Raw genomic sequence first — 13,084 nt, 5'->3', positions numbered from 1 at the left:
GGTTAACTAGCATTGTATGAGGCCCTTTCTAATATAAATTCAGATTCTAAGTGTAGACATTTCACTGTTTAATGCCTATAAGCTAAATTATTTCCTGAGAGGGATCTGGTCTACCTACAGGCACACGTGCCAGAGGAAAGGTGGGCCCCTGTGCTGCAGGAATGCCCAACTCAGTGAATGGATGGACCATCAAAACACTTCAGTTTCTGATTTTGTTCCTCCTGTAATTTCTTTTCCCCATACATGCCCTACTTACCCTTTCCTGGCAGCTGCCTATTCAGCATCCAGCACATAGACAATATGGTCCTTGCCAGATGCTGGCATAGATGGCCAGGGTTTGTCAGATCTCATCTCCAAGCCATTTGCTCCTAATCAGATAGAATAATCTCGAACGGTCTATGAACTACTCTCAGAAAAAAAAAAAGAAATAAGTTCCAAGCAACCCTCCTGGGCTTTGCCCTGTGCTGATATATGTTTCTAAAGCCTTAGACTGCATCTCTATTACGTGACATAAAGCTGGGATTCGTTGTGTGCTGCAGATTGTCAGGCACACCAAGGTGAAAGGACAAAGAAAGAAAGAAAGAAAGATGCAGCTGGAGCATGTGTTGCTTAATGTGGCTTTCTGCCAGGGCTGCCTGCTGCAGCTGTGATCCCACGTGCCAGACAGTGGGTCAGTACAATTCTGTGCAAATACAGGAGAAAGAATTCTGTCTTTTTCTTGACACTCCTGTTGTGTAAGAAAAAAGCACAGTGATAAGAAATCCTCATGCTAGTAATAGCATATTTGCTTCAAGGAAATTATATTTCATAATCTAACACCTATCCCAATGGAGAGGTCTGTCAGCACCTCCACCAGAAATTGTTACTAGAAATGACACTCAGGTTCTACTAAGTAAAAAGCAGATGCAGCCTTCCTGGGAGCAAGTTTGAACAGACAGGCAGGAATCAAGAGCATGGCTCATAGCAGCAGTGGGAACACCAAAAACCACATGCAATGGTTTTGCAGCCATTTAACAAGGAACACTAAACTCTCCTGGCTGTCCAGATTGTGTTTTCCTGGTGTGCAGGGCCATGTTTGAGCTTCCCAGGGCTGCACTGTCCTTCCCAAAAACCCCAGTTACTCTGCAGGCTTGGTAGGCTACTCTGCCACAGCAGGCATTCTACAGCTTCACCTGGGTGCACACCCTGGACTGTGGTGTCTTATCACAGAATCACAGAATATTCTGAGTTGGAAGGGAACTTAAAAGGATCATCAAAGTCCAGGACACTGCACAGAACACCTCTGAGAATCACACCATGTGCCATGTGGGTGCTTTGGATACAAGATCATCAGTTTCCTACATTTCCATAACCTCAGATGCTTATTTTGAAAAATGTAAAATTACTTCAGGTGTACTGGAAAAGAGGGTCTCAGAAAAACCCCCGTTTTTCTAGCAGCTGTTCATGAGCTCTTGCCTCCCTCTCACAGGCACTCATTGAGGTGTGTCTGCTCTCCAGCACGTTAACTACAGCTGCTTCAAAACCACCTGGAGGTGGAATAACCCCACATCAGAAAACGGCAGCTCTTCTGCTTTAGTTTAATTGGTGTATTTATTCCTTCATCCATCTGAGAGACATTAGTAATCTGCCTGCCCAAATCTGATTCCTGTTTAGTAGCAGCGCAGTCAGCCACAAGCACAATTAAACAAAACCATAGTATATGCCTTCTGAAGGGAAGCCAACTGGCAAAAATATAAACCAATTATTTTGAATTTCTGCTCAATATCTAACCCAGAATGAAAGGGCTGGGTGGTTTTCCCCCTCTAGTTTTCTGTTTAGTCTCCACTTTTGAAAGAAGTTCATGGGACAATTCTAAAGAACTAAAAGGGAGAAATCTCAGGAAAAGACTTCCCTTACTTTTAAACAGTTTTTGTTAAGCATATCACTGAGTGAAGAAACATGCTTTTCTTCTTAAGCAAGGGTGAAGTATGTGACCAGGTTGTGACCATATCCTGCTTTACTAAACTGTGAAAATGAAACAATCCAGTGGGTCTCTCCTTTCCTAGAAATACTTGATGTATGGAATTAGATCAGAAAAGTCCCAGTATAATCATGCTCATCTGCCTTATTTTAATCAAACTAGATGAGCCATTCAGTTTAGAATTGTTCTTTTATTCAGTGCTCATTTGTCATTCAAATATGCTGTTCAGCTCCAGGACAAAAAAATTTTCAGTTCAAGGGAGTGGCCCGAAGGGTGTTGGGGTATGCACAGGCTAATAAGGCTCATGTGAAACACTGAGATCTCTTTCAGTCTGAAACTGAAACATGTTCAGAGGACAGTCTAGACCCAGGAGAAAGCTGAGGAGCAAACACAGCATGCAATCCAATCCAGTCTGTTTGGAATCATGCATGAGAGAACTACAGCTGATGATGAGGTCAGGCCTGAAGTACTATTCAAGTCAGGGCTGCTGTCTAGGTTAGAGGAAGAAAAGACAAAAAATTATTTTAAGTGGCCGTCTGTTACTTGAACTGTTTGTTTCTAACAACAAAACCCATAAGGGATTTTATTACACAACCAGCTTCTTAACTCAGACCCATTCTATGTATCTGATCATTTGTCTCCCAGAATTGTCGCAGTCTTGCTGACCCAGTTGCCCACATCTCCTCTGCATGCTCCATACTGCTTTCTATCCTTTGCTTTGGATCACAGGATCTAGACATCCTTCCTTGCAGACCTTCTGTAGTCCACTCCACAATTTAATGTTTTGGTTTGATGCAGTCTTATTGACTGGTGTATGATTTTACTTGACCCCAGGATGAACCATCCATTCCTGAAAAAAAGCCTCAGCCCTCTTCCTTTCCGAATACAATTGATTTACTGCTGGAATTACAAAGTCACTTTGCTGCTGCTCTTTGTGTTTGACAGCGCAGCTTCTTCAGTACAACTTTAAGCATACAGTTGTAGCACATGCAGTTAAACAACAGTACAAGTAGCTAGACAAGTAGTGTGGAGAATTTATTACAGGCATTAGTGGTCTGAGTGTCGCTTTGACCTGAAAGCCTCAAGGTTATTGAGTAGTTTCTCTCCAAGAGTTCATTGCTATCACAAACAGGGCTAAGTTAATCAACCTTGGATGTATATTCTGAAGCCCACTTTGGAAGTAGATTTGCTACAAAGAGTTTTCCTTGAGATTAATGTCCCCCCAAATTGAGGCATAGATTCCATATACCTCCTGAAATAAACTGATTTACCTTGCTAAGTCGTCCTTCTGAAAAACACATTGCTTACCCAGTCTGCCTATTTTCTTTTGCCCACATGCCGTCTCTTGACTCCTGCAGATCCTGATCACAAGTCACCTCAGCACCCACGAGCTGGTATGCAATAACTTGTTGCCAAGTGAGAGAAGTTTTTTACAGTTGCCTGCCTGTGAGTTAGTACCTGTTTAAACACAAACATGAACAATGGCATGTAAGTAAGGAGCACATTCATGACGCTGAAACAGAAACCGTTGTCTCTGTGAAACAAGGGAATTGTAACCTCAGCACAGCACTCAGCAGAGAACTGGTGTAGGACTGGGTGTTCCTGGGAGGAGTTTTGTGACCCACAGAGATGCAGTACAGTTCCACTGCAACAGCAATGATTGTTTACCTGCTTGTTCCGGGCTGGGTTCCAAGGCCCTCGAACATTACAGTCACAGAAATCACGGGAAAATGTCATGTTTTCCCCTTGGGTCAAAGGAAAAGCTCTCACACATGTTTACATTCTCACATCTGCAGTAAGAAACACTAAGGAAGTGAAATTTTTGACATCCTGCAGTTCTGGTTGCCAGACACTGGTTGGGATGACCAGCACTGTCTTGAGCTTATTTTTCACATTCACCTTTGATTTTCTCCACTTTGCTTCCAACAGTGTTTTCTTCCCAGTACTTGCATATTCCTGTGTCCTTCTCTTCCTCTGTGTCATTTCTGCTTTTCAGATTTTGTTAATATTTCCACAGTATATTGAATATATATATGTGTGTGTGTGTGTATATATATATACATACACTCTCTAGAGATATAAAAAGTAGTTTCATACAAGAGCTCACAAGCTATTCTGCAATACTCTCATGTGTCCTGATTTTTAGTAGTTATATGTGAAATGTTTGTATACTTGGATCAATGAAAAACCACATAGCAAGAGGGTTTGCTCCATTTTAAAATTATTTTAATATCCATGTATTTCACATTCTGCTTTTCTTCTTTTATTGTAGAGTTTTAATTCTTCATAACTTCCACCTGAAAGCCAGCTGGTAGCAGTTTCCAATATGTGGCATGCATTAGCCTGAGGGGGACTGTGATGGTGCCATCTGCACTAGAGACCTTTGAACAAGTAACAGGCAGTTCTTGTCCAAGTCCATGACTTGGTTTTGTTACTATAATTTTTTTCTGTTCAGTTTTTTTTTTTTTTTTTTTTTTTTTTTTTTTTTTTTTTTTTTTTTTTTTTTTTTTTGCTTGGTTGGTTTTTTTACTGTATATGAAACAGCAAAGTTAAGGGAAACCTCTACCTCAGCTGCTTTACAAATTAAAACCTCTTTCTACAGTGGGCAGTACAGATCAGGATAACATCCAGAGCCTTTATCAGAAAGGCAGTATTTGAAGAGAGGAAGTATTAAGCCAAAAGGTACATGCACTCATGAAGGCTGTGTGTGCCACTAAACTTGTTTTTCTGCCACCTGCCTATATTCCATTAGCCGGTCTTACAGTCACCACTGCAGTTTCGAAGCCTTGGGACTCAGAGCCCCCGCCCCACTGGCCTCGGCAGAAGGACTGTTAGGGGAGGTTCGCTGGTGGTTGCGCCATCTGGTGCAGAAAAGGCTTTTCCATCTGCAGCACCCAAAAAAGGCTCTTGGAATTAATGCATAAAAGTTGCAGAAACCCACTGATTGCCACTGGAAAAGCAGGACACAAACTAAGCTCTGACTGCAGATAAAGAAGCCATGCAAAATACTATTCTGTGTTTTGTTCAGTTCCATTTAAGCATTAATATCTCAGTTATCTCGTGTCCACAAAAAGCAAGTGCACAGACTTTTCGGTATTCCTTCATTCAGCTGGTTTTGCAATAGTCATCCTGGCATCTTAGTTTAAATCACGTTTGTAGTTTAAAATAATTTGGCAATTTCTTCTGTTTTGTTCATGAACTTTGAGAGATATGCACTGGGCTTGACCTTCTGACTTACTTTATTTATCTTAACAACATGTTGTTCAGCTATAAGCCAAGGCCAGAGGGTAGGACACCTTGAGAGAAATATACCATGTTGTGCTACTCACAAGGGAAAAATCCCAAATCCACTGTTGTGGGACTGTAAGGTATTAACTGGATCTGTTGTGGGACTGTAAGGTATTACTGGATCATGCCTTTGCTGTCAGAGGACAGGCTACTGTTTGCTCACATGAGCAAAACTATCCTCACACAAACATACAAATGCATTACAGTGAGACATCTGAGAGCACAGATCTGGTTTCATGCTAAATACAATTTCAAAAAGATTCTCAAAAACACTTGTTTTCCTCCATATCTATTGAAGAGAGTCTGTTAGAATAGAGACTCCTTTTTGGCAGATAATTGCCAATCCTGATCTATAACTTATTCAATGCAGAGGATATCACAATATCTACTTTCCACTTTATCTTGGATGGGGCATTGGTAGAGCTGCAGGCAGTCATTGACTTGGGCCTGTCTCACCCTTTCTCTGATCCTTAATCAGCCACATTATCTGCTCTGCTCAAGAAATATAGCAATTGTAGGGCTTACTTAGCTGCACAGCCACACTGAAATGATTGTGCTTAATGGCAAGAGAATGAAGACTCAGCATGCATTGCTTTGTAAAGGGGTTGGTGGCATGTTACTTCAGAGAGATCTGTTCCCAGCCATCTCTTCCATCCTCTTGCTGCCCCTTCTGTTTTTGTGCACCTATAAAGTGATTTGGCACACCTGAGAAATAATGCAATTTTTTTCTGTAGATCAGTTCCCTGAGGTAGTCCTGAGCAGCTACACAGCAGGACATCACTGGAATGGCAGCAAGACATGTAGGCAGGGAAAAGGTGGGATCATCAGCTATCTTAGCAGCATTACTGAGGAGGAAGATTACATCAACCTTGGCTGATTTCAGGGCACACAACTGCAAGAGAGGTGTTCCATTCTCCTTGTCACCTCACTCATGGCTGCAAACTGATGGTGAGAACATTTTTGGAAGAAGTGTGGTGTTGGATTGCCTCAGCCTCCTTGGACTGTTTGGTGATGCAGCTGAATCCATCAAATACCATCAAAGAATGTCCCGAGCTCATCTAATGCCCTGTTGAAACAATGGCCTTGCCAGGAGCTTGTGGATTCCTAGCCAAGTATTTCTTTGAAGTGGCTTTGGTCCTTTGACCAGATTTATCTGATTCAACAGCAGGATATTTACTTGTATTTGCTGCTAGTATGTCAGCTTGCTTTATCAAGAACACATAAGACATCATAAAGAAAGCGGCAGGGAAGCTGCTGGAACAGCTGGAAGCAGAGAACGGAAATAGAAATGGGGAAATAACTCCTTCTGAAGGCAGCGAGCCATTCAGTGATCTTTTCCTTATCATCTAACCACACCTTGAATGTTATCTCCTGTATCAGTCACCTGGGTTGATAACCCAGTTAGAACTGGGACCCTGTTTCTAGCAGTTTCCCTCAGGTGTTACTCAGGGAGAAGCAAAGAGTGCAGGTTAGCACTGATAATTACTTCAGCTACCCAAAGCCAGCTTTTCCTGTGTTGCAAAGGAGCTGAAAGCTTTGCAAGATGAGCTGTGTTTGTAGTACCGAAGAAGGCACTTCTGATGGTAATTTGAAGGCCGTTGTGTTTTATAACACATTTGGTCTGTACTTCAAAACTGAGAGCGATTTCTGTGAAAGCTGATTTAAAAATACAAGACATCACTCTCTGCTGCCGTTGTTGAGACTTTGTGACAAAACTTACTGCCTTTGCAACACAATTTAATTTAGAGGGATTGTTGAAAATGATACAACTTCTAACACTTTTAACGTGACTTTAGTCAGGGGTTGTTTGCCTTTGCCCAAGGGGAGCGGAATTGAAGTCCCCTTCAAAAGCCACTGTTCACGGCTGGGATCTGATGAGCTTAACATCAACAGCCACAAGATGCAGAGGAGACAAGTGAACAGTAACCAACATTACCCGCCCCGGTGCGGTAGGCGACACCTGGTCAGGGGAAAAGATCGTTAAGAAGAGTGAAGATGAGGACCAAATTCGCATCGAAGGAGCAGAGGGATCAATTATCAATAGCAAACAGAATCCTAAGATTTGTGTAATTTAAGACCAATGAAGAATTTCTTTGGGAGTAGTCTGTATAAATATGTGAAATGTATGGTGAAAAACCATTGGTGACGGAATGATTTTTACTGCACAACCTGGGCATGTGTGGATGAAATAATTTTTACTGCGCATCCTGGCTGAAATAACATCCTGGCCAGAACAAAGTACTGCCTTGATTCTCTAACAATGCAGAGAAGTTAGAGAGTTTCTGTTTTTCTCGGTGACAGGATCGCTGCCCACATCTCAGTTCTCACTCGGGCTTGTTAAACTGATACTCCAAGGATTGTATCCAAGGGAGACCACGGCAGGGCACACATTCCTCTTTGATGACACAGCCAGTAAAAGGACAATCGTGTCTGGAAAAGCAGAAGCCTGAAGTATCTGGGGAGCAGTACTGCTACACACCACTGGCAACCTCGGCACACAGACTGAATCCTTTTGGTTCATGCAGCCATACAGTTATTTTATGCAGCACTAAAACGATGACTGCACTAAAACTAAGAAAACTATATGGTTTTATCTATGTTTTATATATGCATATCAGCTTTCCATTTTTACTAGATTCTGGTTTCAGTGTCCAATGCAAGCAATTCCTCTTTAGAGCCCAGTATCTCTGGCTTCTACTACAATCCAATCCTGCCAAGCCACTTTTGCAGCAAAGTCTTTACATAAGTTTTTCTACATCTCAGTCATTCCTAGCATCCCACATTTAAATCTCATTAGACAATAAGGACATCATAAAATAATTTCCTCAGACATCTTTGCATATGCTGATTTACATTAATTTTAAAAAGGAACTCCAAGATGAGGGGACTTGCTTATCTTACTTTTACACTCAGTGAAAACACTGAGAATACTTGAAGGTATTTAAATCCTGGCCTGCTTAGGGACAAGTAATGGATTAGAAAATTAACCAGCCTTTATAAATAATATCCCAGTGATTTGTGTGACACCCAGTGAATTACTATAGAAGCAGAAACAGATGATATAGCAGACTGGTTCAGCGAAATAAAGCACACTGAAAAATAGGATCAACATACAACTTACATCCAAAGATCTTCCCTTTATACGGGTGACAACGGGAATAGAGAACTGCCAGTACACAGGAGGTTGCAGAGGCCAAAGCAAGCCAGCCGCTGAGGCTCAGGGCCAGTCTCCCGAAGACTTCAAGATCACTTTAAGGCTCATAAATTTGTTGAGTGCTTAAGAAGCTCTTTGGGGGCTTCTGTCTGATAGGTTGGTAGCTGTACATGAAAATAGTGCTTTCTCACCATGTCGTTTATGTGTGACACCTCCTCCTTCAGAACCTGTCTTCTGAGTCTGGGCATGTGGACGTTCCATCCGGACTTTGGAAAGAGGCGCCTCAGGCCCCGCCCCGCTCCCTCGATCCTCTTTCTAGCCATGCGGTGTCACCCTTGCCACTTGTCCCAGCACGGAAACTTGCCTGCCTGCCTGCACAGGAAGGCTCTACAGCCGATCGTGGCTATTCTGCCTAGCAGAAAGCCCGATAACTTCCCAGTTCAGACAGATCAAGGGGCAGAAGCAAAAGCCTAAGCTGGGCCCAGGGACTTGTGCCTTTAAGCAGGAACATGACATTCCACTGATGCTACCATGTCATATGATGTGTGCTAGGAGCGTGTCTTCAACTACATCTGCTAATTTCTCAGAGTTTCTGGATTTACATTTCTGTCTTCAGCATTCAAGATGAGGATTGAATAACATTCAAATACAGCTGGTTCTGTAAATGTGCATCTATTTCTATAAAACCAACTTGGTGCAGGTGCTCACCAATCCCAGCTCAGTGCCAACCTCCCACATGTCCATTCACAATGCTGTCAGCTGGAACTCTATAAGACTGTAGTATAGGGGTATAGAATGAAGGTTACATACCTAGCCCAGTAGAGATAAAGCTATTAATGAACTAGAAAATGCTTTGTGGAAAAGTTTTACTTAGGCTTTGTTTGAGAAAAAAATCTAGTGTATCTCTGGGGAATGCTACTAGCTGAAAAACGTTGGTACATTGTTAATCCTGATCAGAAGAGCCACCTTAACAGTCAGAAAAGCAAGAATGTGTGTTTTCAGAAATGTGTCATAATTTCCTGGAGGGCGTATGATCACCACTGTCAGTTTCTTCTCTCAACTGGATTAACAAATAGGAAATCAGTTTCAGACTAACCACCACAAGAGATGCACTTAACAAGTAAACCACTTTGAATCCCAGACCTTGATATTCCTTTGGACTGTCTGGAGAGATGCATCTATTCACAATAGTTGATGCTGTATAATAGGAGCTGGAGAGGCTTTTCCATTCAGCTCAAAGACAGAAGCTTGATTAAGAAGATCTTAATCCAAGTTTTAATATACAACTTTGGTGTATTGTAAAACAAAAACCCATTCAGACACACTAGTGAGAAAATAAAGTGCACAATGGTTTCTTTTCCCCCAGAAAAGAGGAAGATTAAAAACCTCATGGGCAGAGTAAACAACAGAACAAGGACTCAGTTTCTTGGGTGAGTACAATACCTAATTTAGTTGGAGACAAAAAAAAAAGTCAAACTTGTCAATTATGCAGCTTCCTTTCTGGAAGTGCTGAGCCAATGCATTCTCTATCAAGTTCTCTTGAAAGGGAAGAAGTTCACACTGACAAATCTGGCCCTGTTACTGAGCTGCCTAATTGTAGAATTAAGCATCTAAACTCAGACTTTATATTTAAAAACCTGCCTAGATGTGTATGTGCTGTTTACTCTTCTCCGTTGTTTCTTAATCCATTGTCTCTCTTTTTTTTTTTTTTTTTTTTTTTTAATGACAACCACCTCTATTCTATGGTCTCAGTATCCATGATTATTCCATGTGCTTCAGAACACAGCTCTTTACAAACTGAGTTTGCTTCTCAGTCTCTGCTTAGTAAGAAAGTAAAAACACAACATTTTTTGTGCCAAGGTAATTAAAAATTACATTCTTATGCTGTGCTTCAACCAGCGATCTCCTCCCTGTACTTCCTGGATGAGACACAGCCTCTATGGTTCTAAAAATAATCCTGCTCTTTTCAGACGTACTGCTTAGCCTGCATGTGCATCCTGCATGTGCGTGTTACCCACACAGCCATGCTGGACTTCTTAGAGCTCCTTGGATATAACCACATGCCTTCAAATGAATGGCTTGTATTCATGTTCTAGTGAAGCCACAAACAGATCAGAAAACATCTTTGCAATGCCAATCCTGCAGGCAGCCTTTGGATTGTTCCCACTTGCTTCTAAATATGTAATTTACTTTAATTACATTATGTTTAGTCTGCCCATGTCTGTTCCTGCCTATCCATTGTAAAGGCAGCACATTGTGCCTGTTTGATACTGAGTAAGTGCAGCTGGGAAGGCACATGCAACTCCTGAGCTGACTAATTACCTCTTAATTCAGGTTAACCTAACTCCTCCTGTATTTTAAGCAAATATTTTTTTCCTGGATTGGAAGGCAGATAAGGCCCCTATGTGAAAGAGCACCGACAGTGAGTGAGGTCAATGTATTTATGTGAGCAGTGAGGACAATTTCTGTCTCAATTCCAGAATTCCATAAACGTATCCTAACTAACTATACGAAAGGACAGATGAACAGGAACGGGAGCTTACTTATGCACTACTAAAAGGAAATGACAAAGACTAAAACTGGAAAGTATTAGAAACTGCATGGCAAGTAAAACAATGAAAAAGGATCACATTTCCCCCTCCATTATTCTTTGGACTGCGGATTGTAACTTGGGCTGGGCTGGATTCCCTACTGCTGACTGGACACTGCAGCTACACAAGGCAGTGGAGTAGGTTCCACTCCCCAGGGTCACAGAACCATAGAACAGAATCGTTAGGTCCATTAGAGCTTTCAGGTCATTTTATACACATAAGGAAGACAAGAGAATGATCCATGTCAGTCAGATGAAAGCAGAAATAGCAACTTCAGTGAGAAAAGCCCTGTAGGGAGAGGTGATGTGTTTCATTGGACCAGTTGATGCAGATGAAAAAAAGGAGAGCAGCTTTCAGGAACACAAGCCCTCCTTCACCAAGCCCAGCAACACTGGAGCAGGGGAGAAACAATAGCTCCCTTCTCTCAAGGAAGGTTTATCACTGCTGTGGAAACAAGCTTGGCAAAGATCTTAATACTGTCTGAATCCAGCTCTCTCTTTTTTTTTTTTTTTTTTAATGGTATTTATATTTTCAATTGTATATTATTAAAAATTACTTTATACTAAATTTGTCAACAACTACAGCACAGGAAAAATGCAAACAATTTAGCTCTTGCATTCTTGCAATGTCTGCTTGGAGATGAACGTCACCTCTCCCTGCTACTTAGCACTGTTTGATAAGATGTCTCTATGTCTAACAGGTAGGATTTCAATCCACCCAAGATTAATATTAGCTCCTGCTGATAGTTTTTTTCCTTTGTGTCCTTAACCCTCAGCAGCTGACATCCCAATCATGTTTGCAACAACTGAGCTGTCAAATGGAAGGCTGAGACTGTGATCAAAGTGAGAGCACCTGCAGGAAGAGAATGAATTTGTATGAACCAGAAAAGCTGGTGCTTCTTTACATCTGTCTGCTTGTAACAGTTGAAAAACAAAGAGCTGCATCTTCAAGATTAGAAGAGTGAAGTTCTTTCGCAAAACAAAACATATTTTCACTATATATACACAGTAGCTTTTCATTTATTAAAATAATTTTCCCTTTTTTGTTTTCTCATTAAACAGGCAATTTGGGTTTTGAAAGGCTAAAATATAATTTTAAGAGGAAAAACCCCGTAACACAAACAAATACCTGCAGGTCTTTAATCCAAACTCTGTTTCTTTTATCATCTAGGTAAGACATAACTATTTAACTGAAAGCAAAACAGACATCTTGGAAGAAAAATCTTAATATGAAAGGTGATATGAGGGACTAAGTCCTGCTCTTCAAATTCCCTTAACCTGCAAGCCTATTGCTAAAAGCAGGAGCATAAAAAGCTCTCACCAGTCAGTGAGCCTTTTTCCCTTCCCAAGTACGTTGGTGAATTTCAGGCCAGATGTTTCTCAGTCACTGCTAAATACCAGAACAGTGTGCCAGTGTCCAGTATTGCTCAAGAGCAGGCCTCTCCTCAGCAGCCCAACTGTAACATATATACAGCCAGCTAGGAAATCCAGCATCTTTGATAGATTCTGCAGATTTGACAAACTAGATATGGGTTAGACAGTAGCTCAACCCCAAAATGTTAAAACCTACTCTTCTGAAATTCTTATATAAAAAGACATTATAAAATGAGATTTTACCTTAATATTTAACAAGCGTTGACTACCACTGATAATTTAAAAAGTTAAGAAAAAACTATGGGTAGCCTAAACAAAGTTTAATGTTGCTTTAGCCCCAGGCCATCACTGGGCATTCATTTCATTGAATGAGACAGAGAGAGGATACAGTCCTACTGAATTGCAGTTCTGTCCTGAATGCCGTAGAATTCCTGCAAGACAAACCTCCTTTTCATACATGTAACAGCAGCAAACCACACTCCTTCAACCTCAAGCCTGAGAGAGTAGCTGTTCACCCATCTACAGGAAGGCACTCTGCCCCTGAGCCTGAAAGAAAGTAGCAAGTTGTACAAAATCCGAGGCAAAAGCTGTGGAACAAGCACCAAGTTACTAAAGTTAAAGGCAAAGTTTTATACTAAGTTTCTCTTAAATAAGACATACATCCTATTGCTTTGGGGAAAATGGGAAAACCTTCATGATGTGTTCTAAAGTGTTTTTG

The sequence above is a fragment of the Sylvia atricapilla genome, chromosome 5 (genome assembly GCF_009819655.1).
Source record: "Sylvia atricapilla isolate bSylAtr1 chromosome 5, bSylAtr1.pri, whole genome shotgun sequence".
Classification (NCBI taxonomy): Eukaryota; Metazoa; Chordata; class Aves; order Passeriformes; family Sylviidae; genus Sylvia; species Sylvia atricapilla.
Note: the sequence above shows the minus strand (reverse complement) of the source record.